Source organism: Oryctolagus cuniculus, chromosome 8 (assembly GCF_051225735.1).
Source record: "Oryctolagus cuniculus isolate XC-2025 breed Fujian yellow rabbit chromosome 8, ASM5122573v1, whole genome shotgun sequence".
NCBI lineage: Eukaryota > Metazoa > Chordata > Mammalia > Lagomorpha > Leporidae > Oryctolagus > Oryctolagus cuniculus.
The window spans coordinates 122,362,323-122,388,903 of NC_142874.1; the positions used below are offsets into that span (position 1 = coordinate 122,362,323).

General features: G+C 36.9%; 1 long non-coding RNA gene across 3 annotated transcripts in view; it reads left to right on the plus strand.

Moving 5' to 3' along the window:
- Positions 1-26,581, plus strand: part of LOC138843390 (uncharacterized) — a 296,599-nt gene that overhangs the window by 214,038 nt on the left and 55,980 nt on the right. For all 3 annotated transcript variants that reach the window (XR_016212085.1, XR_016212083.1, XR_016212084.1), the window contains exon 3: positions 6,332-6,434. This is a non-coding gene — a long non-coding RNA (uncharacterized LOC138843390). The remainder of the gene's footprint in view (positions 1-6,331; positions 6,435-26,581) is intronic.

The window sequence follows — 26,581 nt, forward strand, 5'->3', positions numbered from 1 at the left end:
TATGCCTCTGTGGCTAAGTGTAGTGCCAGGTTTTTCAATGAATACCCAGTGTTGTGTGCTGGTTGGGGCCAGGGAGCTCTGTTCAGTGCTCCAGGGTGAAGGGAATGTCCAGGCTGACTCCTGCATTGGGAGTGGTAAATATCCTCTTTAAAAAAAAGGGGGGGGGGAGGTTTTTCTGCTCTGTTGGCATTGTTTCACACTCACCACCTCTCCTCAAAGGAGACAAGTGAGTAGAATATTTGTCCACACTGACACAGAATCAACAAAGGATCTGTGCAGTCCTCAGTGTAAGCACAGTTTCTGCAGCAATGACTCTCACCAGGGAATTAGGGAGTCCCGAGTATCGGGAGCTGCCCACATTGACTGCCCAAAGCACACCCTGTGTACTCTCACACAGCCACAGTGTTTTCATAGTCCCACCACATAGACCTCCCACCATCATGAGCACCCAGCCTGTTGTCAATTCTCCCAGCCAGACTCATGTTTCTTTGCTTGGCTGGTTGCTGGGTGCGCAGATGTGAGCTGGGACAGTTGTCCAAATTAGCACGTGCCCTCTCTTGGCTTGTTATAGGATGCCAGTGCAGGGTGTTCGGGTAGAGAGAAGCACTCCCCCTTTTTTCCCTCTAGGTTGGCAGGGACACTGTTCCTTCACAGAACTCCAAGTTGGACTCATGCCAGGCACTTCCTGCAGCTTTATCTCCAGTGGCTTGGGCTGCTTCATTCTGGTCTCACCTCACTCTGCAAAGCTGGTGCTGAGGCTCTCAGCTGCTGGGATCCTGAGTTGCAGGCATCCACACTCTCCATATAGGTCCATAGTGTCCTTTAATTTGCATGGAGTTTCCTCCTGTGTTTTCTCCCTAATTCTTCCCTTAGATTGCACTCTTTCCAATTTTTAAAAAAATATCCTTTCCTAGACTAGAATAGTAAGCTCTCTATTCCACCATCTTGTCCCTCCCATACCAAATTATGATTACTTCTATGTAATCCTATGATCAGTTTTTAAAATTCCATTTCTGGCATGTTTTCAATCTCTTCATCTTCACATTCATTGTGGTTTTGATTTGCATGTCCTTATGGCAAGTGATTGAACCTTTTTTCATGTGTCTGTTGGCCATTTGAATTTCTCCCTTTTGAAAAATGCCTATTCAAGCCCTTTTTTCATTTTTTTGTGTCTTCTATTTCTTTGTTTAATGTTTTGTAATTCTTATCATAGAGAATTGGCCTTCTTGGTTACATTTATTCCAATGCATTTAGTTGTTTTAGAGCTATTGTGAATGGTATTGATCTTACAAGTTCTTTCTCAGCCATCACATTTTCTGTGTATACAAAGACTATTGATTTTTGTGTTTTAGTTTTGTATCTTGCCACTTTACCAAACTGTTTTATGAGCTCCAATAATCTCTCAATGGAGTCTTTTGGTTCACCAATATATAGAATCATGTAATCTGCAAATAATGATAGTTTGGCTCTTCATTTGATTTCTTTTTCTTGCCTAATAGCTCTGACTAAAACTCCCAGGACTATATTGAATAGCAATTGTGTTATTGGGCATTATTGCCTGGTTCCGGATCCTAGTGGGAATGCTTCCAACTTTTCCCCATTCAATAGGATGCTGGCTATGTGTTTGTGTTAAATTGCCTTGACTATGTTGATGAATGTTACTTCTATGCCCAATTTGCTTAGAGTTTTCATCATGAGAGGGTGTTGTATTTTATCAAATGTTTTCTGTGCATCTATTGAGATAACTATATGGTTTTTGTTCTTCAGTTTGTCAATGTGATATATCACATTTATTCATTTATGAATGTTGAATTATCCCTGCAGACCTGAGGTAAATCCCACTTAGTCTGGGTGAATAATCTTTCTGATGCATTGTATGATTCAGTTAGCTAATATTTTGTTGAGGCATTTGCATCTATGTTTATCAGGGATTTTTTTCTGTAGTTTTCTTTCTCTGTTGTATATTTTTTTCTGGTGTAGGTATTATGGTGTTAGTGGCTTCACAGAAGGTGTTTGGGAGGATTTCCTCCCTTTCAATTGTTTAGAATATCTTGAGAAGGATTAAAATTAGTTCTTTAAATGTCTGGTAGAATTTAACAATGAAGCCATCCAGACCTGAGCTTTTCTTTGTCAGGAGGGTCTCTATTAATGATTCAATTTCCTTCTTGGTTTTTGGTCTATTTAGGTTTTCTATGTCTTCATGACTTAATTTGGTAGACTGTATGTTTCTAGGAATCTATCCATTTCTTTTAGGTTTCCCCATGTGATTTTTTTTCAGCTCTTTGTGGTAATTCCTGATGATTCTTTTTATTTCTGTGGTTTCTGATGTTATATTTCCTTTTTCATCTCTGATTCTGTTGACGTGGGTTTTCTTGTTTTGGTGAGTTGTCAAATGTGGATCAACTTTGTTTATTTTTTTTTAAAACAAGCCCTTCATTTCATTACTCTTTTGTATTCTTTTTTGGTTTCAATTTTATTTATTTCTTCTCTAATTTTGATTATTTCTTTCCTCCCACTAATTTTGAGTTTGATTTGTTGTTTTTCTAGGTCTTTGACATGTATTGATAGTTCATTTATTTGGTGCCTTCCCAATTTTTTAAGGTAGGCACCAGTTGCTATAAACTTCCCTCTTAATACTCCTTCTGCTGTATCCCATAAGTTTTGATATGTTGTGTTGTCATCTTTATTCATTTCCAGAAACCTATTGCTTTCTCTTTTGATTTCTTCAATGACCCACTGTTTATTCAGGAGCATGCTGCTCAATCTCCACATGTTTGTATATGTCCTAGAGATTCTTAAATTGTTAATTTTCAAATTAATTCCATTGTGGTCAGGAAAGACATATGGTGTTATTTTGATATTTTTTCATTTTGCTCAGACTTACTTTATGGCCTAGCATATGGTTTATCCTGGAGAAGGTTCCATGCAATGATGAAAAGAATGTGTATTCTGCAGCTGATGGATGAAATGTGCAGTGATGACATTATGTCCATTTGGTCCCTAGTACAAATTAGTTCTGTTTATTTGTTGATTTTCTGTCTATTTGACCTGTCCATGGATGAAAGTAGGTTGTTGAAGGCCCCCATTAAGGTTGCATTGTAATCTATGTCTCCCTTTATATCCATCAATATTTGTTTTATTTTTAAAATTTTATTTAAGTTTTAAAAGTTTCATGTATTTCATATATAGAGATTAAGGAACATAGTGATACTTCCATCTTACTCTCCTCCCCCCTGTGCTCCAACCCTTCTTCCTCTTCCCTTTCCCATTCCCACTTTTAATTTTTATAGAGATCCATTTTCAGTTTACTTAATGATCATAAAGTTTATCCTACATGAAATAATAGATTTCAACAAATAACATGAGGAAGGAAAAAAACATTTTTTCTCAATGAAAGAGACAAGGGCTGTAAACAATCGTCAAAGTTCAAAATGTCATTTCAATTCATTATATTACATTTTAGGTACCCTGTTAATTACCTCAGAGCAAGGAAAACATATGATATCTATTTTTGGGGGGACTGGCTTATCTCACTAAGTATAATCATTTCCAGATGCTTCCATCTGGTTGCAAAAGACAGGATTTCATTTTTTAAAAGCTGATTAATACTCCATAGTGTTTATATACCATAATTTCTTTATCCAGTCAACTGTTGATGGAATCTGGGTTGATTTTACATTTTAGCTATTGTGACTTGTGCTGAAATGACCAGGGGGTTTACAGGTAAATCTTTCATATGTGGATTCTTTTTTGTTTGAGTAAATTCCAAGGAGTGGGATGACTGGTTCATATGGTAGGTCTATTTGCAGATTTTTGAGGTATCCCCATATTGTCTTCCACACTGACTGCACCAGTTTACCTTTCCATCAACAGTGGATTAGTATACCTTTTTCTGCATATCTTCACCAGCATTTGTTGTTTCTTGATTTCTCTGAGAGCCATTCTTTTTTTCTTTAAGCTTTTATTTAATAAATGTATATTTCCAAAGTACAGCTTTTGGATTACAGTGGCTTTTTCGCCCCCTAAACTTCCCTCCCACCTGCAACCCTCCCATCTCCTGCTCCCTCTCCCATTTCATTCACATCAAGATTAATTTTCAATTATCTTTATATACAGAAGATCAATTTAGTATATATTAAGTAAAGATTTCAACAGTTTGCACCCACACAGAAACACAAAGTGTAAAGTACAGTTTGAGTACTAGTTATAGTATTAATTCACATTGTACAACACATTAAGGACAGAGATCCTACATGAGGATCTCACTCACAGAGATCTTTCGTTTAGGGTGTTGTTTTTTTTTTTTTTTTTTTTTTTTTTTTTTTTTTTTTTTTTTTCGCCAGAGTGTCTTGGCTTTCCATGCCTGAAATACTCTCATGGGCTTTTCAGCTGGATCTGCATGCCTTAAGGGCTGATTCTGAGGCCAGAGTGTTTTTTTTAGGACATCTGCCACTCTATGAGTTTGCTGTGTGTCCCGCTTCCCATGTTGGATCGTTCTATGAGAGCCATTCTAACTGGAGTGATGTGAAACCTCATTGTAGTTTTGATTTGCATTTCCCTGATGACTGGTAAGCCTGAGTATTTTTCATATGTCTGTGGGCCATTGAATTTTCTGTTTTGAAAAAATGTCTGTTCTTGTCCTTTTCCATTTCTTCATTGGATTATTTGTTTACTTGTTGTTGAATTTCCTGAGCTCTTTATAGATTCTGGATATCAAATCTATATCACTTGCATAGTTTGCAAGTATTTCCTTGCATTCTATTGGTTGTCTCTTCACTTTGCTGAGTGTTACTTTTTAGCTTGATATAATCCCATTTGTCAATTTTGGCTTTGATTGCTTGTGCCTCTGATGTCTTTTCCAAGATATCTTTGCCTATGCCTTGCAGAGTTTCCCCACTGTACGCTAATAATTTAATGGTATTGTCATAGATTTGTTTTTGATCCATTTTGAGTGGATTTTTATGTAAGATGTAAGGTAGGGTTCTTGCTTCATACTTCTGCATGCGGCGATTCAGTTTTCCCAGCACTATTTGTTGAAGAGACCGTCCTTGCTCTATGGATTGATTTTAGCTCCTTTGTCAAAGACAAGTTGGTTGTAGATGAGTGGATTGGTTTCTGGAGTTTCTATTCTGTCCCATTGGTCTACACATTTGTTTTTGTGTCTGTACCAGGGCTGTTTTGATTATAACTGCCCTTGAAATCAGGTATTGTGATACTTCTGGCTTTGTTTTCATTGTATAAGATTGTTTTAGCTATTTGGGGTTAATACGTGTTTAAATAGTTGAGCTCCCTGGTATTTGTGTGTAGACATTGATTAGACATGTATTCCTGGTTAATTGATTCATAAATTGTTACATAGTGCCTTTTTTGTCACCTTAATAGTGTCTGTGTTAAAGTCTATTTTGTCTGACATTAGCAAGGCTACACCTATTCTTTTTTTATGTTATCATGAAATATCTTTTTCCATCCTTTCACTTTTAGCCTGTGTGTATCTTTATTGGTGAGATGTGTTTCTTGTAGGCAACAAATAAATGGTCTTAGTCTTTAATCCATTCAGCCAGTCTGTAACATTTAACTGGAGAATTTAGGCCACTTACTTTCAAATTACTATTGGTAAGTAAACACTTGGCCCTGACATTTTTCCATAAATGTTTCTGTCATTTGCTTTGGATTTCCTTTGTACTTTTACTGGGAGATTTCCTGTCTTCTCATTCTTTCATAATGATGGTTATCTTTCTGTGTTCCTGTGTGTTTTATAGCCTTAAGCATATTTTGTATGATTGGGCAAATGGTGACAAATTCTTTAAATTTCTGTTTGTTAAGGAATTCTTCATTTCACCTCATTCATATGTGAAAGCTTTGCAGGGTACAGTATTCTGGGTTGACAGTTTTTTTTTTCTTTTAAGACTTGGACTATATCTCTCTATATGAACTATAGGGTTTCTTATGAGAGGTCAGCTTTGTGTCTAGTTGAAGTTCCTCTGAAAGTACCATGGCTTTTCTCTCTTCCTCTGGGTGAACGTTGTGTCTGCATCATTGCTGTGCATCAACACATTCCACTGTGACCCATGTTGTCCATCTTTCTTCTGTAGAATTTCCACTGCACTTTTCTCTCCAGTTCTCCCCTGACAATGCACTTCCTCCATTTTTTTGCTACTATTTTCTGCTACTATTTTATGTAGCTTAAAATAGTACATCCTTTCCCTATGTTACCATCTTGAAATCCCCAGTTTTTATGTTAAAATCCATTTTGTCTGATATTGGGATAGCTACACCTGCTCATTTTTGCTTTCCATTATCGTGAAATATTTTTCCATCCTTTCACTTTCAGTCTGTGTATATATTTATTGGTGATATATGGACCTCAGATCTGATACTGGACCAGGATCAAAAATCTCTCTGGATGAACTCAGGATTTCTGACATTTGCTCCAGGTACAGTCACAGATTTTTCCTATATTTTAGATATTATACAGAAACAGTGCAATAAGTGTGACTATCACAAATCCCATAGAAAGCACTAAAGGGTAAATAATAAAAGATATGATGATGATTGAATGCTTATGCCAAAGACAGTCTGACCTTCAGTAGCTGTGTGACCCTGAATTCATTTCATTCTGTGTCATAGTTTCTCAATGTAAAATGAGAAAAACAGTCACACGAATGTCACACAGTCATTATGTGGAATAAATCAGCTAATATCTTGAAAGCACATCCAATGTACCTGGCACATGGTATTATTAATTGCATTCTTGAAAATGTGTATTGTGAAGTAGTCTTTGTCTTAACTGGATAGTGAATGAATTCAACAAATTAGAACTTATTAATGCCATTGTCATACCAGCTATCTACACTCAACCAATTAAGCTGTGGTGATAGTTGATGTTGTGTATATAAGTTTGAAAACTGGAGAAGCATGCTGAGATCTTATGATATAATTAGAAGAATGTATCTCCTTTTTTGAAGTTCTGTGAATCGGTTGAGTCTTTAACAAGAACAGAAAAAATAAAAAAATCTGTGTACGAATAATGGGAAAATAAGAAGACTTTGGCAAAATATATTTTTGCCTCATGTCAGATGTTTCCCAGGGCTAGGTTATTTCAAGTAAGCTCCAGCTTTAATGGTTTTAGTTTTTTTCCACTAGCATTTTGATCTCAGTGATAATTTGGCTTGTGTTGTGATAATTTATAGACTTTACAGAAGGTTCTCTGATCTTTCTCAGAAATATAGACTTCCAGTAGTGCTAGTAATATGTCATCATTCTATGAGAATTATAACAGACTTGTTTGCCTGTTAAATCCCTTAACAGAAAATGCATTAGTGGTAACTGTACTAGAAAAGATTGCAATGTTCCATATTTTGTGCATTGGTAATCAGTCCACTGTAAACCTTCAGAGCCAGTTTTAAGTGCTACATATTTTATTTGCTATTCATTAACATTTACAAATGGTTACTGAATGAATAAATAAATGAGTGAAAAGGACAAAAATATTTCCTATGCCATAACTGTATTCTGGAAAAGCTGGCTAATCTCGTAAAACTTCAGAATACTAAAAGAAAGTATTAAAATAATAAAGTTTTATGGAATTCTTACTTTATGATACTTGTAATCTGTGTCTTTTACTGGAATGCTTGCCACATGTAATTTGTTATATTCTTTGAGTCTGAGTTTGCTGATTTTTTTTTCTTGGTCAGGAAGCTACCCCAACACCCAAGCAGGGAATACAACTCCTATTTCACTGATTGTCACAGAATTATTTCTATGTAAGTCATGCATGTATAGCTGGTGCCAATACTTTTTATAGAAAGCAAAGCACTTGGGATTCAAAAGTAAAGTGATTCCTGTGGCAAAATTGAATCATATATTGTGGGTGAGAGCAGGCTTGTCCCACAGAGTACAAGACAGAGCTGGAATGTGTACCACATGCACTCCCAGTGTGGCATAAAGACTTCTTTTTGGGTCTTACTATTGTGTCTGTTCAAGTTTTAAATGTCTCCATGTTAGGGGCGTGGGGTGTGTATATTAATTTGGACAGAGAAGAATGAAGAAACTATTCATGTCACTAAGCTCTTGCTGCTGACAAAGAGCTGCGATGACTACTTTGTAGTAAATAGTATTTGTAATGGAGAAAACACTACTCCAATTCAATTGCTTGAGTATGTTCCTTGGTAGACAGAACAGAAAAATGAGGACCTTTTTCTCAATGATAAGCTCTTTAGTTGCATATGTGAAATTTACGTGTAACATTGGCAGGCATAATTCTAATAGACTTATCTACAAAAGTGATGAATGCCTAAAGGTTATGATTAAGCTTACTCTCAGGGAGCTATTGACAATATTATTTAGGCTTCTTTAAGTAAATCTGTGTCCACCAGAGGGAAAAAGTATCTCTTAGCAGTCATGTGGACTTGTAATGTTTCTTACCAGGTATGATTGCAAATTACTACTTTGTATGCACACAATACCAAAATGGAATGAAAAGGGGGATACTACAGTGAAAAACTGAAACAGTAAAAGGCTCTTACACGTATCCACCTATACTTGTGCTAGGCAATGTACTGAAATCTTTACCTTCAATTTGAGTTTGTCTGCTCTATAAAAGTTTATCATTTTTCTCAAAAATAGCTGATATGTATTAACATTACTGAAAGACTGATTAAATACTTAGAGATTACAGAACTATTCTTTTTTACTGACAGACTGAATATACAAATATCTATGGACAGCCTACATATGAAAATAGAGCTCAGACCCACAATTTTGAAAAACCAGGAAACCGAACCACCGTCTACAGTAATGCACATACAATGAGTCACTTGCATATTTTCTTCTAAGAGTTTTTGCTTTTAAATTTAGGTATATGGTATATTTTTGAATTGATTTTTGTGTGTAGTATTTTTTGAACTTTTATTTAGCAAATATAAATTTCCAAAGTACAGCTTATGGATTACAATGGCTTTTTCCGCCCAAGGCTATGGAAGCCTTTTGAGTTCACCAACTCCGATCTTATTTAGACAAGGTCATAATCAAAGTGGAAGTTCTCTCCTCCCTTCTGAGAAAAGTATCTCCTTCTTTGATGGCCCGTTCTTTCCACTGGGATCTCACTCACAGAGATCTTTCATTTATGTCCTTTTTTTCTTTTCTGCCAGAGTGTCTTGGCTTTCCATGCCTGAAATACTCTCATGGGCTTTTCAGCCAGATCCGCATGCCTTAAGGGCTGATTCTGAGGCCAGAGTGTTTTTTAGGACATCTGCCATTCTATGAGTCTGCTGTGTATCCCACTTCCCATGTTGGATTGTTCTCTCCCTATTTATTCTATCAGTTAGTATTAGCAGACACTAATCTTGTTTATGTGATCCCTTTGACTCTTAGACCTATCAATATGATCAATTGTGAACAGAAATTGATCACTGGGACTAGTGAGATGGCATTGGTACATGCCACCTTGATGGGATTGAATTGGAATCCCCTGGTATGTTTCTAACTCTACTGTTTGGGGCAAGTCAGCTTGAGCATGTCCCAAACTGTACATTTCCTCCCTCTCCTATTCCCACTCTTATATTTAACAGAGATCACTTTTCCGTTAAATTTAAACACCTAAGAATAATTGTTTGTTAATTACAGAGTTCAACCAATAGTATTAAGTAGAACAAAAGGGATAAAGTATTAAGTTGTACATCAACAGTCAGGACAAGGGCTGATCAAGTCACTGTTTCTCATAGTGTCCATTTCATTTCAACAGGTTTCCTTTTTGGTGCTTGGTTAGTTGTCACCGATCAGGGAGAACATATGGTATTTGTCCCTTTGGGACTGGCTTACTTCACTCAGCATGATGTGTTCCAGATTCCTCCATTTTGTTGCAAATGACTGGATTTCATTTTTTTTTACTGCTGTATCATATTCTATAGAGCACATGTCCCATAATTTCTTTATCCAGTCTAATGTTGATGGGCATTTGGTTTGGTTCCAGGCCTTAGCTATTGTGAATTGAGCTGCAATAAACATTAAAGTGCAGACCGCTTTTTTGTTTGCCAATTTAATTTCCTTTGGGTAAATTCCAAAGCGTGGGATGGCTGGGTCGAATGGTAGGGTTATATTCAGGTTTCTGAGGAATTTCCAGACTGACTTCCACAGTGGCTTAACCAGTTTGCATTCCCACCATCAGTGGGTTAGTATCCCTTTTTCCCCACATCCTCTCCAGCATCTGTTGTTGGTAGATTTCTGTATGTGAGCCATTTTCACCAGGGTGAGGTGAAACTTCATTGTGGTTTTGATTTGCATTTCCCTGATGGCTAGTGATCCTGAACATTTTTTCATGTGTCTGTTGGCCATTTGGATTTCCTCTTATGAAAAATGTCTATTGAGGTCCTTGGCCCATCTCTTAAGTGGGTTGTTTGATTTGTGGTTTTGGAGTTTCTTGGTCTCTTTGTAGATTCTGGTTATCAACCCTTTATCTGTTGCATAGTTTGCAAATATTTTTTCCCATTCTGTCGGTTACCTCTTCACTTTCCTGACTGTATCTTTTGAAGTACAGAAACTTCTCAATTTGATGCAATCCTAAATGTTAAATTTGGCTTTGACTGCCTATGCTTCTGGGGTCTTTTCTAGGAAGTCATTGCCGGTACCTATATCTTGCAGGGTTTCTCCAATGTGTGTAGTATTAGGAAGGATTCCAAATTCATGTTTTTTATTTTTTGCATGTGGATAACCAGTTACCCCAGCATCATTTACTGAGAAATTATTTTTCCTCATTCAATTGTCTCAGTACCTTCTTGAAAATCAATAGACTATAACTGTGAAGTCTTATTTCTGGGTTCTCAAGCTGTTCTTTTGCTCTATATGTTTATGCTTATTGCAGTACCACACTTGATTATTATAGCATTAGAGTAGGTTTTAATATTGTATAGTTTGTGTCTTCTAAATTGTTTCATTACGGCCGGCATGCTGCGGCCAGCATACTGCGCTGATCTGAAGCCAGGATCCAGGTGCTTCTCCTGGTCTTCCATGTGGGTGCAGGGCCCAAAGACTTGGGCCATCCTCCACTGCACTTCCGGGCCACAACAGAGAGCTGTACTGGAAGAGGAGCAACCAGGACAGAATCCGTTGCCCCAACAAGGACTAGAACCTGGTGTGCCGGTGGAGGATTAGCCTATAGAGCAGGGGCGCTGGCTCTAAATTATTTTCATATTCAGAATTGTTTTGGCTTCTTTGACTTCCTTAATTCCATATGAATTTTAGAATTAGTTTGCCAATTTCTGTGAAAAATCCACCTGGAATTTTGATAGGGATTGTACTGAATCTGTAGGTCAATTTGATGAATATTTAGTGTCAACAATTTTAGGTCTACTGGTCCATGAATGTGGGATGTCTTACCAAGCGTTTTCTTTTGTTTCCTTCATCAATGTTTCATAGTTTTTAGAGTTTAAGTTTTGTATTTATCTTGCTAAGTTTATTCCTAATATTCAATTTTTTGATGCTATTGTAAGTGGATATAATTCTTAATTCTCTTTAGGCTCATTTGTTTTGCTACCATATAGAAATCTAGTTGACTTTCATTTATTGATCCTCTACCCTATAACCTTTTATCAATTCCTTATGATTCATATACAAGATCACATCGTCAACAAGCAGAGACAGCTTTACCTTTTTATTTAAAATCTGGACACTTTTATTTTTGTGTCTTACCTAGTTGTCCTGGCTAGAACCCCGTGTAGAATGTTCAGTAGCATTGGCAAGAACAGACATCCTTGTCTTCTTCCTGAACACAGGGTGAAAACATTGAATCTTCACCATTTAGTATGACAGATTTTTTTTATGAGGTTGAGAGAGTTCTTTTTCCAGCTGAGTTTTTCTTTTTCTTTCTTTTTTTTATAATTATGAAACACCGTTGAATTTTGTAAAATATAACTTCCACATCTGTGGAGATCATATAGTTTTTGTCCTTTATTCTAATCGTAAGTTATGTTATACTGACTGATTCCTGTATGCTCAAATAACCCTGAGCTGTTGCATAAATTCTACTTGGTCATGGTGCATAATAATTTTAATATGTTACTGTTTTAAGTTTGCTAACACCTTGTTGGGAATTTCTGTGTCTATAGTAATAACACATATTATAGTTTTTTGTAATGATTATCTGATTTTTGTTTCAGTACTGACTTTATATAATGAGTTGGGAAGTTTTCCCTGTTTTTCTATTTTGTAGATGAGATTGTAAAGAGTTAATTCTTTTTTAATGTTTGGTAGTGTTCATCAATGAAACTACCTGGAATATGCTTTTCTTTTGGTGTAATTTTTAATTTATAATTGTATATTTTTATTTTAATTTTATGCAGATTTTCTATTTCTCTATGACGAGTTTTAGTAGCTTGTGTCCATCTAGGAATTTTCAATTTCATTTAGGTAAGCTATTTTGTTAGCATATAACTTTAATAGTGTTATGTTATATGCTATATTATATTTTATATGAAATTATATATTATCCTTATTTCTGTAAGTTTAGTAGGGATTTTCTCCATTTCATTCATGATTTTTTAAAGATTTATTCATTTGAAGGGCAGAATGAGAGAGAGAGAGAGAGTGAGAGAGACATATCTTTCACCTCTCTAGTTCATTCCCCAAATGCCCACATCAGCTAGGGCTGTGCCAGGCCGAAGTCAGGAACGAGAAACTATCTCGGTATCCTACGTGGATGGCAAGAATCCAAGTATTTGAGATAACATCTGTTGCTTCTCAGCTTCATTATCAGGGTGCTGGGTCAGCAACAGAGAAGCCAGAACTGAAAAATATGCCAACATAGGATGTGAGAGTCACAAGTGGCAGCTTAACCCACTGTGTCACAATGCCTACCCCAATTCTTGATTTCAGTAACTTGAATTTCTACCCCTTTTTCTTGATCAGTATAAGTTTTAGTTTTTCATTTCTTTATACTTATCACTTTTCACTTTTTGACAGTCTCATTCTCGTTGACTAGCCAGCTGTTCTAGGTGCATTCCCATTATAAGCACATTTTAATAACATTTACTTGTCCTTTCCCAAGACAGTCCAAACACCTCCAAATGGATATAATAGAAGACTTTTGCAAAGATTGGGAATATAGTTTCAAGAAGTGAGAATATATAAAAATTTTAGAAATTCAAATACTTTGCATTATGTTCCATTTTCCCTAGAATAATCTAATGTCTCTGAAATGAATTTAATTAAGGAGATCTGAGTTAGGAGAAATTGGATTACTACTTGTCAGGTGCCAATTAAAGAATTATTTAGAGGGCAGAAGAGGTTTTATTTATTTGATTATTTTAAATTTATTTAAAAGAGAGAGATTCTCGTCCATCCTCTGAATGGTTCACTCCTAAAATGCCCACTACCACTGGAACTGCGACAAGGCTAAAGCCAGAAGCTTGGAATTCAATATGGGTTTCCCACATGAATGGCAGAGACCTGAATACTTGAGCTATCCTTGCTGCCTCTCATGGTGCACATTAGCAGGAAGTTGGAATTGGAAGCAGAGCCGGACTTGAACCCAGGTACTTCAACATGTGATGCAGGAGTCCCCAGTGAAATCGTGACCACTATACCAAATGCAAGCCTCAGACACGATTTTAAAAATGTAAGGTGAACAGGCATTCTTAGTTTAAGGAAATACTTTTATTATATTGCCAGTATATTCATATGGCTTATGAATTTGAAAAGTGACCAGGAGAACATTGAAATAGAAAGGAGAAATGTTGGGGAAAACATCAATTAGGTGTTGCTAGGTAACAAACTATGCCTAACCTCAGTGGCTCAAGTAGTATTTTAATATTTTTCGTGAGTCTGCATGTCAGCTTGTCTAAGTTGAGCTCAGACAGCTTTGCTGGTCTTGACAATTTTATGTCTGCAGTTGGCTGGATGTGGCTCTGTTCTGTGCATCTCTCACTGTCTTCTTGCTATGACTGGTTGCTGGTTCTTTATATGATGGGAAGAGATGATAGAGAGCAATTGAAAACCTCCAATGCCTCTTGAGGTCTACTTCTGGAATTGAACACCATAACTTCTGTCTCATTCTCTTGGCTGAAGTGAGTTCCAGTGGACATGGGAATATGAGCGTATTAAGCTTCAGTGGGAGGAAAACCTGCAAAATCCTGTGTGAGAGAAGGGAAAGAATTAAGATCATTAGTGCAATGACTCTACCACAGGAAATCAGGGAGGAAGTTACGAGAATCTCCTCAGTTTGGTTATCTCTGCCAAATGTGCATTAAGAGTTTGATTTTTGTTAGACTGGAAAAAGAAGAAACAATGTTTTGCAAAAATATACTAATATACCTTGGTAAGGGAGTATGCGCAATATAGAAAAGCAGTGACAGTTTAACGAGTATCCTTCAAGAAAACAGACAGGGTCTTACACTCTGCATCTTTTCATAACAAATGCTCATTTTGTGCTTTCTTATGAGGCCATCTTTTGCATGGGCACAGAGCAGATTAGTTTGGAAAGCAGATAACTAACAGCATTTCTGAATCTTGGGAAGATTGATCTTTACTTTTCTTAGGAATGTGCAGTATCAGCAGGCTTTGTTTGTGTTTAAAATAGGGAGGATTCTAGTGAAACTGACTTGTTACTCCACAAATATCTTAAAACTGTGGGACTTTCCCTCTGGAATTATTATATGTGAATGGATTCCTAAATTTACAATGGAAAAGCCTGAAATCATAGCTGGTTTGGCTACTGCTATTATTCATTTAGCAGGTTTTATTCTTTTAACAGTTAAACTTGCATTATGTTTTACTATTTGTTACATACCATTTTTATGGGTTTCATAGTTTTATGCATTTTGCAGTTAACTATTTGAAAGAGCATTCAGTCGCTGAATGTAGGAGTGATTTACCATTCGTGGGCATTCGTCCTTACCAATGCGTTGTGTATTCTGTTTCAAAGATAATAATAGATTCTAGTGTAATACAATTCTAACAACCAATAGCAAATCATAATACTTCATATGTAAATGTGCATGTTTGGGAATATTTATATGCACTGCATGTGAACCTTGTAAAAATTAGATTCACATATCAAATGCATAGACAAGCGTGGGTGAAAGGGAACAGATATTTCTAGTAATCACTACACAGATTTGAGTTGCACCCATATGCACATAGGACTTGGTTGATTAAAAAATGTTATATAATGCTAAATGCAGCGGATGATTTTGAAGGAATTTTAATTTCTTTACCAGAAGTTGTATTCAGTATTCATAATTAATAATCCAGACTAGATTTTATTTTTAAAATTTAATTTATTTGAAAGGCAGAGAGAAAGACAGAGACAGACAGACAGATAGAAAGATATTTTCCATCTGAAGGTTCACTTTCTAAATGTCTGCAACAGCCAGAAGCTGGGAACTTAATCTGGGTCTCCCACATGGTTGGCAGGGCCCAAGTTCTCGAGACATCTACTGCTGCCTCCCAGGGTGTGCAACATAGAAAGCTGGAATCAGAAGAGGAGCCAGGACCCAGACACTCTGTATGGCATGTGGGCATTCCAAATAGCAGCTTTAACTACTATGCCAAATGTCTGACCCCAGACTGGATTTTATTTATTTTTTTAAAATATTTATTTATTTATTTGAAAGACAGAATTACAGAGAGAGAGAGAGAGAGAGAGAGAGAGAAAGACACAGAGCTATTCCATCCTGTGGTTTATTCCACAAATGGCTGCAACAGCCAAAGCTGAGCTGATCTGAAGCCAGGAGCCAGTAGCTTCCTCCAGGTCTTCCACATGGGTGTAGAGGCCCACGCACTTGATCTGTCCTCTGCTGTTTTCCCAGGCACATTAGCAAAGATCTAGATTGGAAGTGGAGTAGCTGGGACCTAACTGTGGCCCATCCCGGCGCTGCAGAGAGCAGTTTACCATGCTACAGCGCTGGCCCTCCCAGACTGGATTTTAAAAGCATGTTAATTTTGATGCCGGAAAGTACTTGCTTACATGGAGAATATATAAGTTTTTGCGTATGTAATAATAATTTGCAATAATAGGAGAAAGTGAAATGCTTTTCATTAGATATATGTTTATATGTTAGTACAAGTGAGGTATATACTGTAAGGTAAAAAGAATATTGTACTAAATATGTGTTATCTGTCAAAGGAAGACAATCTTTTCTGAAAAGGAAAATTCTAGGTACTTCATGAAGAAATAATTTGTTTCATAATTAAATAACTCTTATTTCTTTATTTTTAGTATCCATAAATGTAACAGTTTAATTTTCACTTTATTTTCAGTCTTTATTTGACTTGTAAAAATTGTTAATTTTTTTCAATAATAATGCATTCACATGTTTCTCTGTAACTGAGTGCCTGTTGCTCAAACTTTTTCACCACTACTCTCTCCAGATTCTGGTAACAGTCCCTCTACTCTCAACTTCTGTAGACAGTGTTTTTAGATTCTACAAGTGAGTGGGATCGTGTGATATTGGTCTTTCTGTACCTGACTTATTCCACTTAACATAATGACCTCCAGTTCTACCCACGAATGACAGAATTTCATCCCTTTGTATTGCTGAGTATTATTCCATTGTCTATTTGTACTACATTCTCATTATTCACTCATCACTTGCTGGACACTGAGGTTGTTTCCCTTTCTTGGCTGTGGTGAACAACGCAGCAATGAACGTGGGAGTGCAGATATCTGTTTAATGATTGCAGTTCCTTCGCATTTATACCCAGCAGAAAGATTGCAGGGACATATGATCATTCTATTTTTAATTTTTTGAGGAACAGTCATACTGTTCTGCATAATGGCTGTATCAATTTACATCCTTACCAGCAACGTGTAAAGAACATTTTTTCTCCACATCATTGTCACACTTGTTATCTTCTGTTTTTGATAATAGCCAATGTATTCTGGAGTGAGGTGATGTGTTAGTCATTTTGATTGACATTTCTCTGATGATTAATTATGGATGTCAAAAATATTTTCATATGACTGTTGACCATTTGTATATCTTCTTTTGAAAATGCTTATTTAGGTACATTTTCATTTTAAATGGATTATTTGTTTTGTTTCTATTGAGTTGTTTGTATTCCTTATATATTCTGATTATCAACCACTTGCCTGATATGTAGATTGCAAATATTTTTTTCTATTCTTCGGTTTTCTTTTCACTGTTGATTCTTTCCTTTGATTTGCAGAAGCTTTTCAGTTTGATGAAATCCTGTGTGTGTATAATTGTTTTATTTCCAATGCTTATAAGTCTTTCCAAAAAGTCCTTGCATGTTCCAATTATGTGAAGTGTTTGTCCTATTTTCTTATGATAGTTTCATAGTTTTAGGTCTTACCTTGAAATCTTTAGGCCATTTTGGGTTGTTTTTGCATAGGGGTCTTGTTTTATTCTCCTGGATGTGAGTATATAATTTTTCTAGTACCACATATTGAAGAAACTGTTCTTTTCCCAGTGCATTTTCTTAGAACATGTGTCAGCCATACTTGTGTGAGTGTACTTCTAGGTTCTTTGTTATTCTGTTGTTCTATGTGGTTGTTTTTATTTCAATACCATACTCTTGATTACTATAGCTTCATAGTATATTTTGAAATCAACTAGTATAATGTCTCCTATTTTTGCTCAAGATTGTTTTGGCTATACAGTTTTTATGTTTCCATATGGATTTTACTATTGTTATTTCTAGTTCTATGAAGAATATCATTGGCATTTTCATAGGAACTTCAGTAATAGATTTCTTTTGTCAGTATGATCGTTTAAAAACATTTTTTAGGGGCAGATATTTTCTGTAGCAGTTAAGATGTTGCTTGAGATACCTGCCTCACATATCTGAATGCCTGGATTCCAGTCCTAGTGCTCTACTTCTGATTTCAGCTTCCAGTTGATGCATACCCTGGGAGGAAGCAGGTGGGATGGTTCAAGTGGTCAGGTCCTTGCTATCCACCTGGAAGATCCAGATTGAGTTCTGAGCTCCTGGCTTCAACCTGGCTCAGTAATGGTTGCAGGCATTTGGGAAATGAGCCAACCAATGAGAGGTACCTTTCTGTATTTCTAAATAAATAAGCAAGAAAGAGGCTGTGTGTGTGTGTGTGTGTGTGTGTGAGAGAGAGAGAGAGAGAAAGAGAGAGAGGTTTGATAGTTTACCCCTAAACACCCACAATAGCTAGGACTGAGTTATGCTGCAGCCAGGAGCTGGGAATTCAATTTAGGTTTTCCATATGAGTGGCAAGAGCCCAATTACTTGAGACATCACTGCTGCCATCCAGGTTCTGCACTAGTGGGAAGCTGGATTCAGAAGCCTGTGTTGGGTATCAAACTCAGTATGGGATTTGACATCTTAACTGCTGGGTTAAGTGTCCATTCCAGTATGGACATTTTAATGATGTTGATACTTGCAATCTATGGACATGAATATTAGGTGTTTTTGTGTCCTCTTTAATTTCTTTCATTAATTGTTTTTTGTTTTTCACTGTAGAGGTTTTTCACCTGTTTGGTTTGATTTATTGCTAGGTGTTTTTTTTTTTTTTTTTTGTAGATATCATAAATGGGATTAGTTTCTGGAAACTTTCCTTTAATTTCCCCTCTAACTTTTAAGATCTTTTAGTTCTATCAAAATTTTAGTTCTATCAAAATTTTAATTGCCAAGTATTCATTATTACTTTCTGAATTTAAAGTACAATAATGTTCTTGTTTCATGAATGCTAGTTCTTCAGTTAGCTCTCTGCAGACATTATTGATAGAATTTGGTTAGTTCACATTCTGTATTTACTCTTATTTATTTCTGTTAGGGCTCTGACTTACATGTTAGAGATCTGTATCAAAAGTGTTATGAATTTTTACTGTTGCTAAAAATCTGTGGACTGTTTTGTGAAATATCAAAGTACTAATTAGAAGCGTTTTGCATTTGGTAGGATTTGCTGAAATGAGTTCTATTGTCGGATGGTGGACCTGGGCCATTTCAACAGAGAACCTCCAATTTAAATATTTTTAGGCCTTTTTACTTGAACAGGCAGATTCCCCAGAGAAAAATCTCTTGGACTCTTATCTGAATGGCATAATCCTCACTGCCAACAGCCAGCATGGCCTGTACCCTGGTGTGCCCCAACCTGGTTGCACTTTCCAGAGGAAAAACATTTCATCTTACACGGAAGAGAATTATGAAAGGTGCCTGGAGATTTAGTTGTTTCTTGTATTGACAACAAATACTTCTGTTTTTAGTTCTACTTCTACCTTATTACCTAGAGGCCTCTGGATGCCACAAAGTCCCAAGCATTTGGGAGGGCGATATTTTCCCTCTAGAATCTTCTTCCTTGACTCTATTGAGACAATTAACCATATTCATATCTGCTTCTTGTGTTCAAAAATATTCCTTTTCCATTCTCTTGGTCCTTGTACATTTTGGATTTTGTTTTAGTTTACGTCATTTTAGTGGAGTTTCATGTGTGAATGTGAGCTTACCCATCAAATTTAAGAAGGAGTTTTGCAATACTTCTAAAATATTTTATATTTATACTTTCTAAATGGTCTTGATGACAAACATTAACTACACTACTTGTAAAGAACAATATTTATTGTTTGTTATGTTCTCAACACTATCTGTGCATTTCACAGGAGCCCATACATCTGTAAACATGCACAATGTGTTAGACTTATGTGAGTGGTTATGTCAACGTGATTGATGGGCAGACACAGTTAATGCTTTCATCAGTCATTTGAATGATGGCTGAATATAGACAGCATATGTGCATTTAATACACTGATAGTATGCCTTGGACAGTAGTGTTAAAAAGCAGAAACAAACCTATGATCAGTTGAAAAGGAAGAGACAGAACCATTAAAAAAGAAAAATTATACCCTTATCATTGATCAGTATTCACTGAAAATGGAAGGAAAAGGCTTATAACTGATTAAATATGAGTACAATATGCATCAGATACATACATTTTCACATATTTTTATATATTAAGATAATTTACCAGATTTTTCAAAACAAGAAAATAGTTGGGGTGCTCATTAATCATAGAATCTAGAATTGACATTAGTCAGATCTTTATTGTAATTTTGTGTAGGGACCTGGAATTTTAGCAAGTTGTAGGGGACCTTGGAAAGACTTCAGAATAAAGTAATGAAAAGTATTTAAAAACTATCCAGAACTAGAACTGAGAGGAAACATAAAATAATCCCAGTCATTTATTCTAGTAAAGAAAAAAAGACTTAGAAGGGATAGAATAACTGTCATTATGTGAGTGAAAGAATTACATTTTAGGGAAGAGAGGGCAATTTTCTCCCTACCTATCTTTGGGCTAAATAAGAGGAAAATTCTACATCAATAATCTCATTTTGTTTTGAAATTAGAGTTGCATAGTTCTTCCAGGGCAAGCAATGCTTAATGAGTTATTGATGGAGCAGAGACAGCTGGGGACAAATGAACTCTCTGCTGCAAAGGACATGAAGTTGGGAGGCCCAGATGGATTTCCTTGTCTGGCATTAACCAACTGCCTGATCTTTGGCTAACCACTTGATTTATTTTTTAGAAATATTTTTAAAATTTAATTTTTAAGTCATTTTTAACAGATTCAATGTGTTTTGTAGATATAGTTAAGAACAGAAATGTGTTTACCTGCCTGCTTTTTTCTTTTTTCTTTTATTTATTTATTTATTTTTTACTTTTATTTAATGAATGTAAATGTCCAAAGTACAGCTTATGGATTACAATGGCTCCCCCCCCCATAACTTCCCTCCCACCCGCAACCCTCCCCTTTCCCGCTCCCTCTCCCCTTCCATTCACGTCAAGATTCATTTTCAATTCTCTTTATATACAGAAGATCAGTTTAGTATATATATATATATATATATATATATATATATATAGTAAAGATTTCAACAGTTTGCACCCCCATAGAAACACAAAGTGAAATATACTGTTTGAGTACAAGTTATAGCATTAAATCACAATGTACAGCACATTAAGGACAGAGATCCTACATGAGAAGTAAGTACACAGTGACTCCTGTTGTTGACTTTACAAATTGACACTCTTGTTTATGGCATCAGTAATCACCCTAGGCTCTTGTCATGAGTTGCCAAGGCTATGGAAGCCTTTTGAGTTCACCGACTCTGATCATATTTAGGCAAGGTCGTAGTCAAAGTGGAAGTTCTCTCCTCCCTTCAGAGAAGGATACCTCCTTCTTTGATGACCTGTTCTTTCCACTGGGATCTCACTCGCGGAGATCTTTCATTTAGGTCTTTTTTTTTTATCACTCGATATTTAATACTCCTTTTCCTATGTGAAGCAAGAAAACAACCTTGCATTCCAGTTTTGATATAGCAGCATCATAAATGTATAGCAGCAAAGAATCCCCATCTCTGTCACCTGCCAGAAATGCAGAAATCCCTCATTTTCTTGGGACAGGTTTTGGATAGATCTGTTACTCAGGGAGGCTCTCCCACTCTAGGGGGAACATCTGGGTGGTGGAGCACATAGACTCTGAGAATACTAGCTGTATTAATGAGCTTTGCATTGTTTTAACTGAAAGACCTAAAGCAAGCCTCTCGGGAAGAAAAAGATTTATTTTGGCTTGTAGGTTGGAGGTTCACAGCTCAAGATTGGGCAATCACATTAGTCTAGAATCTGGTGGAGGCTGGCAGGGGTCGAATGCGTGCACAGAAATGATCACATGGGGATTCGGGAAGCAGAGAGAGACACAGAAAGCACGCCTGGCATGTGTAACCAACTCTCTCAAAATAATTACCTTCTGAGGGCAAGCCCCAGCAACCTAAAAACCTCCCATTGGCTCTACCTCCCTGCCTCCATAATTAGATAAAGTCTCCACCATAATCCATCAATTATTGGCATTAATCCATTAATTGTTGACTTTAGAATTTGTGGTTTAAATATCTGTTTGAGTTTGGGGAGCAAAGTCCTGTTCAGGCCCTAATGCTACCATAAGTTCCTATCCCTACTTAGCTTCTTACTTGACAGCATCCTTAGACAAATTATCCTAGTTTTTCAGATCTTCTTTTCCACACTTTTAACAGAAGAATCCTAAGAATAAGGATGCACACCAGGTAGAATAAAATAAGCTTAAAAATGCAAAGTACTGGCCGGCGCCGCGGCTCCCTAGGCTAATCCTCTGCCTTGCGACGCTGGCACACCGGGTTCTAGTCCTGGTTGGGGCGCCGGATTCTGTCCTGGTTGCCCCTCTTCCAGGCCAGCTCTCTGCTGTGGCCAGGGAGTGCAGTGGAGGATGGCCCAAGTCCTTGGGCCCTGCACCCCATGGGAGACCAGGAGAAGCACCTGGCTCCTGCCATCGGATCAGTGTGGTGCGCCAGCTGTGGCGGCCATTGGAGGGTGAACCAACGGGAAAGGAAGACCTTTCTCTCTGTCTCTCTCACTATCCACTCTGCCTGTCAAAAAAAAAAAAAATGCAAAGTACTTAAACCAGGAGTTGGAACAAATCAATGTTCTGTAAATACTATAATTCTGGTCTGTGCAGCTTCTGCATTTGATCATTGAAAACATTTATTTATACCTCTCTTGTAGTGCTTAGCTTTGCATCAAAGTAGTAGTTTGACTGCTTGTAAAGCTGTCTATGACCTTGTCGCTGACTTCCCACTAGATTTTAATTTAGTTCCTTGAGGGTAGGTATTGATTATTTGGTTTTGAGTGCCCAGTTACTTAGGCTTCCATTGCAATCTTTGCTTATGTATTTGCTGAATAGAACTGAAAAATTTGAATTGTATGCAAAGCATATCCTGTGTAAGGCATTAATTTCTGTATGTGGTGGGTGCAATTCTGTCCAACTGCATTGTACTTGTTTATAGGAGCAGTGTCAGAATTGGTTTCTGGAGTCAGATACACATTGAGTTCTCATTCTTTCACTGATAGACTCCACAAGAATGACTTTCTTCTCTTGAAATTCAGTTACGAAATTCAGGAAACATCATGTACCTTCCAAGGATGTTGTAAGGAGATACTCATCTAGGACAGGGCAGGTCAGTAAATCGGTAGCTGTTGTCTTAGTAATAAATTTGGTAACTGTCTTGGGTCATTCCTGCCTTTTGAGAGGCAAACCTTAGCTCCTTATGATCTTTGTACAATGATTATTTTCAAACCACCTCCGTGATTTGTCACTTTTACTTCCAAGGAGTTCCATCTTTCCTTGAATGAGAGATTAAAAAGTGGTTGATTTTCCCTTCTGTGCTGAGCCCTAAGAAGGCAAGAAAGAGATCTATGCATGTTAGCAACGAACAGGCATGGGCTGAGTGCCTTGAAGGCAATCCATAACATTGCACCTTACATGAGGCACAGGAATGTTGGGAAACACACAGAGGAACAGGTAGAAGCAGCACCAGTAGAAGTCCTGAGTTCCCAGTGCTAACAGGGCTGCAAGGGACACATTGAGAATCCCTGAGCTGCTTGCCCTGGATCCCTTGGTCAACATTCCAGTCACTTTTCAAGGTTCAGTTGATGAGGCATTTTCCCTCCTGTTCCTCTGTAGAATAGCTTAATATGTATGACCTTAGGGTTCCCTGTAAAACCAGTCTTATTACAATACCTGTATTAGTTCTTTGCATCCACTTGAGAAATTTGTTTCCTTTTACTAAATTTTAAGTTCCTTGAAGCCAGACCAGGTTGTTCTTCATCATTATATACCCATTGCCTAGCACTGGATCCAGCACATAGTATGTAGTCAGCAAAAGCTTATTATCTACCAACTGACCCAGAGGTGAGCAGTTCATGACCCTAGGGCTTCATTTATCCCCTCTATAATCAGGCAGGGACTTAATCTCAGTAACTCTTCTTGTTTCTAAAACTTGAGGCAATGTGTCTTCCCTTTTCCAAAGGTTTTTCATGGACCAGTGAAAGTGTTGAAAAGGATTTCACATGCAAGATGGAGGTACAAGGCTACTTCAAAAATCTGTGGGAAATGGAATTAAAAGATATGCATATCCTTGAACTCTATTTAGTGAAGCATGAAGCTGGTGATTACAAAGTAAATTGAAAGTATGTTATAACAAAAATTAAAAAAAAAGGAGAAGGAAGGATGGAAGGAGGGAGGGAGAGAGGGAAGTCTCATTACATCAGAATTGTATCTATGAAAACTACATGAAATCTGTTCTTTTTTTAATTTAATGAATGCATTTTTATATAGATACAACTTGAGGAATACAGTGGTTCTTTCCCTCATGCACCCTACCCCGCTCCCTTCCCGCTTCCCATTCCCTCTCCCATCTCCTTCTTCATTATGGATCATTTTTAGTATGACTTTATACATAAAGGACTATCTCTATGCTAATCATAGATTTCAACGATTTGCCCCCACGCCCACACAAAGTATTTTAAATCCATGTGTATATAGGGTCTTCAACAAAAACTCATGCAAATGCATATTATAAAAAACTGAGCATGGATTTTGACAAATTTGTATCCCAAAACAAACTTAAATTTTAATTCCATTTTTCTAACAATGTTTCAGAGTGCCCATGTGTCCCTTAAATTCCAATTGTGTCTATGGAAAGATGATCATGGATTATATGCCAAGTGCCACTTTGACTTTGTATTTTTATATTTGTCATTAGTGTGACAACTATTTTACTTTATTTGAAATTATTTATTTATTTGAGAGAGAGGGAGGGAGGGAGGGAGGGAGAGAGAGAGAGAGAGAGAGAGAGAGAACGAGAAGGCTCCAGTCTGCTGGTTTTCTCCCCAAATGCCTGGAAACCTGGACTTCCATCAAGGTCTCCCAGGTAGGTAGTAGGAACTTACCCACTTGAGTCATTACCTGTTGCTTTCCAAGGTACACAACTGTAGGGAGTTGGAATTAAGAATGGAGCTGGGGTTTTGAACCCAGTCACTTTGATATAGAATGCAGGCATTCTAACCAGCATCTCAACCATGAGGGCAAACACCTGCCTCACCATTTTATTTTATGAAGAGGACAAAAATTTTAGTAGGGGAAAAGAAAATGCATGTAGTTTAAGTGCTGAGTTCATTCATGTGTTAGGAATTTGAGATAAGTATTCTTGCACGTGTAATTACGGAATGACTTTTTCATAAAGCTGTTTGACTCCTCAAGTTACTTTCCCTCTCTGTTGTTTTAAATCACACAGTTTCTAACTCTACCGTTTGAGGTAAGTCAGCTTGAGCATGTCCCGAATTGCACATCTCTTCCCTCTCTTATTCCCACTCTTATATTTAACAGCGATCACTTTTCAGTTAAGTTTCAGCACTTAAGAATAATAGTGTATTGATTACAGTATTCAACCAAAAGTATTAAGTAGAACAAACAAAAAAAAATACTAAGAGGGATAACATATTAAGTTGTTCATCAACAGTCAGGGCGAGGGCTGATCAAGTGGGATGTACCAATGCCATCTCACTAGTCCCAGTGATCAATTTCTGTTCACAATTGATCATAATGATAGGACTAAGAACCAAAGGGATCACATAAACAAGAATAGTGTCTGCAAATACTAGCTGATAGAATCAAAAAGGGAGAGAATGATCCAACATGGGAAGTGAGATACACAGCAGACCCATAGAATGGCAGATGTCCTAAACAGCACTCTGGCCTCAGAATCAGCCCTAAAGGCATTCGGATCTGGCTGAAAAGCCCATGAGAGTATTTCAGGCATGGAAAGCCAAGACACTCTGGGGAAAAAAAAATTAAATGAAGGATCTCCGCGTGTGAGATCCCAGTGGAAAGAATGGGTCATCAAAGAAGGAGGTATCTTTCTCTGAAGGGAGGAGAGAACTTCCACTTTGACCATGGCCTTGTCTAAAAATGATCAGAGTCTGTGAACTCAGGGGGCTTCCATAGCCTTGGCAGCTCATGAGCCTAGGGTGATTACTGATGCCATAAACAAGAGTGTCAATTTGTTAAGTCAACAACAGGAGTCACTGTGCACTTACTCCTCATGTAGGATCTTTGTCCTTAGTGTGCTGTACATTAAAATTTAATGCTATAACTAGTACTCAAACAGTATTTTTCACTTTATGTTTCTGTGTGGGGGCAAACTGTTGAAATCTTTACTTAATGTGTGCTAAACTGATCTTCTGTATATAAAGAGAAACGAAAATGAATCTTGATGTGAATGGAAGGGGAGAGGGAGTGGGAAAGGGGAGGGTTGCGGGTGGGAGGGACGTTATGGGGGGGAAGCCATATAATCCATAAGCTGTACTTTGGAAATTTATATTCATTAAATAAAAGTTAAAAAATTTAAAAAAAATTTAAAAAATTTAAAAAAAAGAAATCACAGTTTGTGAAACCATCATTTCACATCAGTTCAGGATATTTTTTGAAACTGCTAGACTATAAGGACTAACACTGTAATTTATGCAGAAATGATAAATGATAAAATAATAAATTCAACACATATTTCATAAGCACTTATTTTATAAAAACTGACTTTCCAGTTGTGAAAAATAATTCAAAACCTTCCTTAGGAAGGCAAGAATTTATTCAGAAGTCAAGGTTGATCTTATGAATATAAAGTAAACTGAAAGTAGGTAATTGTAAAAATTAAGAGAGGGAATAAGAGAGGAAGGAGAAGGAAAGGTAGGCGCATGGGTGGGAGGGAGGGTAGGATGGGAAGTATCAGTATGTTCC